The following is a 7,980-nucleotide window of genomic DNA, read 5'->3' on the forward strand; positions in this document are numbered from 1 at the left end:
TTCCAAAAATTATTTTTAAAGATTGAATGTGAGGACGAGAGTTAAGCATTCGAATTTAATTATATAACCTAAGTCAACAGAGCGAGAGTTTGAGATAAGGGTGTTTAAACGGTCAGTGTTTTCTTGAAAAGAGTTTCTATGGACTGTATTGCTTTCAAAAAATGGTTTTTTGACTTAATTATAAGTGACAGCTACATTAACATAAAATCATGGTTTATTCAACAGAGCGAGAGTTTGAGATAAAACTTTTAATCAATAAAGTCAACTGAAAAGATTTATTTTAAAACCAAGAGACCGACAAAGGATTGATTCCCTAATTGCGACAAACTACATACCGATATCCGCTTTATTAATATTTAATCTAGATCTTAGTTTAGTTTTTAGCTTTTCCCCAAACAATCAAACATTATCCACCTTAGCTTTACGAAGTAACCTTAGATAACGGTATATCGATTCATAAGTCCCTGTGGGATCGATATCTTTTAAAACTACGCGATAGAACTGTGCACTTGCAGTTTGTACCCCAAATTCGACTCATAAAGTCGCGATCAAGTTTTTGGCGCCGTTGCCGGGGACTTTTATTTAATCGATATCGTAACTCTTCCGTTACACTGTAGAGACTAAGGTTTCTTTTTTCTTCTATTCTTTCTTTCGTTGATTTGTATGCCACGCACTCGCTCACAAGGCGAACCGCTCTATTTACGAATCAACGATATCGAACGATATCGAACTATATCTCCGAGTCCTACGACGAATTCGGGAATATCGTGCTGCAAACAATCTCCCTCCTGTAGAACTTCCTGATTTCAAAAACATTTTTCCTTCGATAACCGAGATGGCAGAACCAGCTCGTGCTCTTAGAGATTACGCCGCTCCATCGCAAGATGAACCGCATTCAAGTATTGCTCCGCCCACAATCGAAGCAAACAACTTCGAACTTAAACCTTCGCTGTTGCAGGCTGTGCAACAGAACCAATTCTCTGGAAACCCTACCGAGGATCCAAACCTTCATTTATCCGTATTTGTCCAATACGCTGATACTGTTAAAGCTAATGGTGTAACTTCGGAGGCAATTCGACTTCGTCTTTTTCCTTTCTCATTAAGAGATAGCGCTAGAAGATGGCTTCAGTCTCTCCCTTCAAACTCTGTCACCACATGGAACGAGTTGAAGAAAGTTTTTCTTGCCCGATACTTTCTGCCAAGCAAAACAGCTATGTTAAGAGCCCAGATAAACGGATTTAAACAGAAAGACAACGAGTCTCTTTTCGAAGCATGGGAAAGATACAAAGACATGATGAGACTTTGCCCACACCATGGCTTGGAAGACTGGTTAGTAATTCACACATTTTATAATGGTCTCTTGTACAACACAAGGTTAACAATAGACGCCGCTGCAGGTGGTGCACTAATGAACAAACCTTATGCTGATGCTTACCAGCTTATCGAGAGCATGGCCCAAAACCACTATCAGTGGGGAACCGAACGAACAATGGTGGAAAAACCTCAAACGAAAACTGGCATGTACGAGATAAATAACCTTGATCACGTTAATGCAAAAGTGGATGCTCTGGTCCAGAAAATTGAAAGTTTAAATGTATCGCCTCCAACCGCCGTGGTTGCTATAACTCAGAATTGCGAGGTCTGTGGAATCCAAGGTCACACCCCTACGGATTGTCAACTCTTGACAGGAATCCAAGCAGAGCAAGTGAACTATGCTCAAGGAAGCCCCTACTCGCATACCTATAACTCAAATTGGAAGAACCATCCAAACTTTTCATATAAGAGTAATAATGCTTTGTACGCACCTGGACAGTCTCCAAATCAAGCCCCAGCTATACCTCCGGGATATCAGAAACCGAACCCATCCATGCCTAACAATAACGCCCCTAGGAAATCCAACTTGGAAATCATGATGGAAAACTTTATAGCTTCCCAACAACAAACCAATAAAGATTTCTTAAACCAGAATGTACACACTGGCGAACAACTTAAACAACTAGCAAGCAAAGTAGATGCCCTGGCTACCCATAACAAAATGCTGGAAACACAAATATCACAAGTAGCTCAACAACAAGCACCTACTGCTGCCCCAACTGGTACATTCCCTGGACAGCCCCAACCTAACCCGAGAAGCCACGCTCATGCAATTAAATTAAGAAGTGGAACGGAAGTGGAAGGACCGTCTGATCCAAGGATAGAAAACCAAAACCCTAAGAAATCAACTGAGGAAAGTGAACCTAAGGAAAAGGAAGAGAGTAATAAGGAAACCCTAGAAAAGAAGGAACCTTATGTACCTCCACCACCTTACAAACCACCTATCCCTTACCCTCAAAGGCTTGTTAAAACCAAAGATGCGGGCCAATTTAGAAAATTTGTTGATCTCCTTAAACAATTAAACGTTACAATTCCGTTCACCGAAGCTATTACGCAGATGCCCTCATATGCTAAATTCTTAAAAGAAATTCTTTCTAATAAGAGGAAACTTGAAGATAGCGAAACCGTTACACTCCCTGCCGAATGTAGCGCTATAATCCAAAACATGCCTCCTAAACTCAAGGATCCGGGTAGTTTCTCTATACCCTGTCACATAGGAAAATTTGTCATCGACAAAGCCTTATGCGATTTAGGAGCCGGAATTAGCGTTATGCCTTTATCCATATGTAAGAAACTGGAAATGGGAGAATTAAGACCAACCAAAATGTCTGTGCAACTAGCAGATCGTTCCATCAAATATCCTGTAGGAATTCTTGAAAACGTTCCCGTACGCATAGGTCAATTCTACATTCCAACTGATTTTACAATTATGGACATTAGAGAAGATGATATTACACCCATTATACTGGGAAGACCGTTTTTAGCAACTGTCGGTGCAATCATAGACGTAAAACGAGGACGACTCACCTTCGAAGTAGGTGAAGAGAAAATTGAGTTCATTCTTTCCCAATTCTTGAAAGCACCTGCAATAGAAGATACATGTTACTTCATGGATATCATCGATGAATGCATAAAAGAAGCAGAGTTAGGAGAAGACAAATCATCAGACCATCTTTTAAAAGACAAATCTAACCAATGTTTAGCGATAACACCGGACCCCACGCAATGTCTTAACAAACCAACCCTTGACCTGAAAACACTTCCCAAAAATCTGAGATATGAATTCCTAGACTTAGAACTTGAACGACCTGTGATAGTTAATGCAGACCTAGGAAGACTCGAAACAGAAAAACTCCTACATATCTTAAGAAAGTATCCAACCGCACTAGGTTACCACATCACCGATCTTAAAGGAATAAGTCCTTCTATTTGTATGCACCGCATCATGCTAGAAGAAGACTGTAAAACCTCTAGGGAACACCAGAGGAGACTAAATCCGATCCTGAGTGAGGTAGTAAAGAAGGAAATAACCAAGTTATTAGAAGCAGGTATTATATATCCTATATTTGATAGCAAATGGGTTAGTCCTGTACACGTAGTACCAAAGACAGGAGGCATAACCGTTATTGAAAACGAAAAAGGGGAAACTATAACTAAACGAATCGAATCGGGATGGAGAATGTGCATTGACTATAGGAAACTAAACAAAGCAACCCGAAAAGATCATTTCCCTTTACCATTCATTGACCAGATGTTAGAACGATTAGCAAAACATTCACATTTCTGTTATCTAGACGGTTATTCAGGCTTCTTTCAAATACCAATTCACCCTGATGACCAAGAAAAGACAACGTTCACGTGCCCTTTTGGTACCTTCGCTTATAGACGAATGCCGTTTGGCCTGTGTAATGCTCCTGCAACCTTTCAAAGATGCATGATGGCAATTTTCGCCGACTTTCTCGAAAACATCATGGAAGTATTTATGGATGACTTTTCCGTATACGGACAAAGTTTTGAAGAATGCCTTGAAAACCTAGAAAGAGTTCTTGAGCGATGCGTAAAAGTAAACTTAGTACTTAACTGGGAGAAGTGCCATTTTATGGTACAAGAAGGAATCGTTTTAGGACACATCATCTCGAATAGAGGAATTGAAGTAGACAAAGCCAAAATAGAGGTAATCGAAAACCTTCAACCCCCGAGAACCGTGAGAGAAGTACGAAGCTTCTTAGGACACGCCGGTTTTTACCGACGATTCATCAAAGACTTCTCTAAGATAACTAAACCTTTAACCGGACTATTGATGAAAGATGCTGATTTCATATTCGACGATAACTGTTTAAAAGCATTTCAAGCTCTTAAGCAAGCATTGATCTCCGCACCCATAATGCAGACACCCGACTAGAATGAACCATTCGAAATAATGTGTGATGCCAGCGATTATGCTGTAGGTGCTGTTTTAGGACAACGAAAGGATAAAAAGCTTCACGTTATATATTACGCAAGTAGAACCCTAGATGAAGCGCAAATGAATTACGCCACTACCGAGAAAGAACTCCTAGCAGTTGTATTTGCACTAGATAAATTTCGTTCTTACTTGGTCGGAGCCAAAATAATAGTTTACACTGATCACGCTGCTATCAAGTACCTTTTAACAAAAAAGGATGCTAAACCTAGACTCCTAAGATGGATCTTGTTGCTACAAGAGTTCGATTTAGAAATCAAAGACAAGAAAGGAACTGAAAACGTAGTAGCAGACCACCTCTCTAGACTTGAGAACCTTGAACCGAAAAGAACCTCAATTAACGATGATTTCTCGTACGATAAACTTATAGCTACTTTGGAAGAGAACAACTCCGACAAACAAGTAGAAACCACCTTAGCTATATCTGTCACACCATGGTACGCTGATCTTGTCAATTATTTAGCTGCCGGAATAGTTCCGCCTACTTTGTCTTACCAGCAGAAGAAACGATTCTTCTACGATATAAAACACTATTACTGGGATGATCCCTTACTTTTCAAAAGGGGCCCCGATGGTATTTTCCGTCGATGTATACCCGAAGAAGAGGTAGAAAATATAATCCAACATTGCCACTCCGCTCCTTATGGTGGACACACAAGTACATCCAAGACCTGCTCTAAAATCCTACAAGCCGGCTTTTATTGGCCAACTATATGGAAGGACGTACATGCGGCTATTAAGGAATGTGACAGATGTCAACGCACAGGAAACATATCTAGACGTGACGAGATGCCACAAAAAGGTATTTTGGAAGTAGAGATCTTCGACGTGTGGGGAATAGACTTCATGGGACCTTTTCCATCCTCTTTCGGTAACAAATACATACTCGTGGCAGTTGACTACGTATCAAAATGGATCGAAGCTATAGCTTCTCCAACAAATGACACCCGAGTAGTAACTAGACTCTTTAAGAATATAATATTTCCGAGATTTGGCATCCCAAGAATAGTAGTCAGTGATGGTGGATCGCACTTTATATCCAAGGTACTCGAAAAACTATTGTTTAAATATGGCGTGAGACATAGGATAGCGACACCTTACCACCCTCAGACCAGTGGACAAGTGGAAGTATCTAACAAAGAAATCAAGCAAATACTAGAAAAAACAGTCGCCGCTTCAAGGAAAGACTGGTCATTGAAATTACCAGAAGCTTTGTGGGCATACCGGACTGCTTATAAAACCCCCATAGGGACGACCCCATTTAAGCTCATATATGGAAAATCCTGCCACCTCCCGGTAGAATTAGAACATAAAGCCTATTGGGCTATTAGAAATCTGAATCTAAACTATAAAGCCGCCGGTGAAAAGAGAATCCTTGACATAAACGAATTAGAGGAACTCAGAAGAGACGCCTATGAAAATGCCAGAATCTACAAAGAAAGAACAAAACAATGGCATGACAAGCGTATATCAAGGAAAATCTTCAAGCAAGGCGACGCAGTCCTTTTATTTAACTCTAGACTAAAGTTATTCCCGGGAAAACTACGATCCAGATGGTCAGGTCCTTTTCATATCACTAACATCTTTCCCAGTGGAGCGATAGAAATTAAAGGCAAATCCACAGAACCGTTCACCGTAAACGGGCAACGTCTAAAACACTATCACTATGCGAAAACCAATGGAGATTCGCAAATCCTACACTTAGACGAAATGCCTCCAGGATTAATAGATTATATTTAACAGTTTCTTTGTCGAGCTTGCGACATTTAAACAAAGCGCTTAGTGGGAGACAACCCACAATTATTTTATTATTTCCTTATATTATTATTATTATCTTCCTATTTCTTCCTTAATTATTCTTTTAATTTCTGTTTAGTATTCATTCCTAATTCATTTTAATTTATTAAAAACTTTTCTCTTCTTTCGGCATTTGGCCAAATCCTGACTAAAACTCATGTTTTCTTTTCTCTAGCTAACACTAACCAGATGGGACATATTGATCGTATGGGTATCAAATTCAGAGGAATGGCTCAGAAACAAAAGTTCGACGAACTAGCCACTAGAGAGATGCTACCTAGTTTATAAGATGAAAATTATCAAAGGGAGCAATTCGAGCGTTTCCAACAGCGAGGCGTCGTCTCCACCAGGTATCCCGATTTAACCTTTTTACAACAATTAGCATTACTCCAAGGTATCGAATGGATGCTCCGCCTAGCCGACTTAACCTTCCTTTGCACTCATAATCAACCCACCTACCCATCCCTAACCTTAGAATTCTTAAGTTCATACGACTACACCACTCCCGCCGGTGAAGACGAATTTTTAACCGGTACCGCAACCTTCCGTATGTTTAACACCGAGTACTCCTTAACCCAAAACCAATTGAGTACCATGCTACAATTTCCCATAGAAGGTCAGGTACACCCCAGAATCCCTCCAAACTCAAACTGGAACACAGTTGACGTTTTCGACCTTTTCAAGAAAATTTCCGGTATAGATGCCTACAACTGGGAAGAGCTCCTTCTTTCCCATATACATAACCCAACTATCCGGTACTTTATCCGCATCCTGCAGAACACAGTTTTTGGAAGACCAAACAACAGCAAGGTCAACTCAAAGGAGCTATTCTTCCTCCAATGCGTCTTCGAACCGGATACTAAGGTAAACGCCGCCTCCTTTCTATTTCATCATATCCGCACCTTATGTGCTAGAGGCCGGCAACCTTTTATAATTGGTGGATTAATCACCACCATAGCACTTGGCCTAAACCTAGGGGATAAACTCCAAACCTTAGAATCCCTACCCCCCCTATTTATGGATATCAGCTACTGTCGATCCAGCCGCCTGATTAAGAACAGAGTAGGCGGAGGATATTATCTTATGGTGAACAACCAGGCAGTCCCAAGCGTCGTTCTACCCAATATCGCCCTAACTGATGTCACAAACCCCGACCGCCACCTCTATGATCTAAACGCTCCCGAAGCCACCGATCCTTCACATGCAAACTCGCCCACAGACGAGTTTGAAGCAATGGAGCAAGGTGATCATGCTCCTGCACAACAATCAGTCCCGCTCAACCCTTCCGGTAATGCAACTGGCCCATCCTCCCAACGTCGTCGACGAAGAAGGCCTGCAACCAACAACGACATCATGGATGCTATTGATGGTATGTAGGCACAGAATGTCGAGATGATGCAAATGATGCGTCAAATGCAACAACAACAGGATGCTAGGAATGCCATAACCGACCAGCGGTTTACTGAGTTGTTCAGCAGGTTCGACAACTTAGACTTACGTCAGAGATTACCTGCCCCAAGAACCAGAGGCGGAAGGCAGCCTTAGTTGTAGTTTCTTTTTCCTTTCCATATTGTATTTCATTTCCTTAAAACATTGAGGACAATGTTTAGTTTAAGTATGGGGGGGAAACCATGTTCTTTCTATTTCCATTTTTTCAAGTATGTACCTTTCCTTTCATTGCTATTTTAATTGTTATTTATTAAAAAAAAAAAAAAAAAAAAAAAAAAAAAAAAAAATCTATTATTTTAAGTTAAGTCCCGAGTGTGAACAAATTTCTATTATCTATTCCCTCAAATTTTCATAAGCCACAACAAAAATTCAACACCCAATAAGTATAAAGGTTGCTC

General features: G+C 40.5%; 1 pseudogene; it reads right to left on the reverse strand.

The window, feature by feature from the left end:
* Positions 1-1,220: 1,220 nt before the first annotated feature.
* On the reverse strand, positions 1,221-1,320 carry LOC127078021 (uncharacterized; annotated as a pseudogene).
* Between the last annotated feature and the right edge of the window lie 6,660 nt (positions 1,321-7,980).

The sequence above is a fragment of the Lathyrus oleraceus genome, chromosome 4, assembly GCF_024323335.1.
Source record: "Lathyrus oleraceus cultivar Zhongwan6 chromosome 4, CAAS_Psat_ZW6_1.0, whole genome shotgun sequence".
Taxonomy (NCBI): domain Eukaryota; kingdom Viridiplantae; phylum Streptophyta; class Magnoliopsida; order Fabales; family Fabaceae; genus Lathyrus; species Lathyrus oleraceus.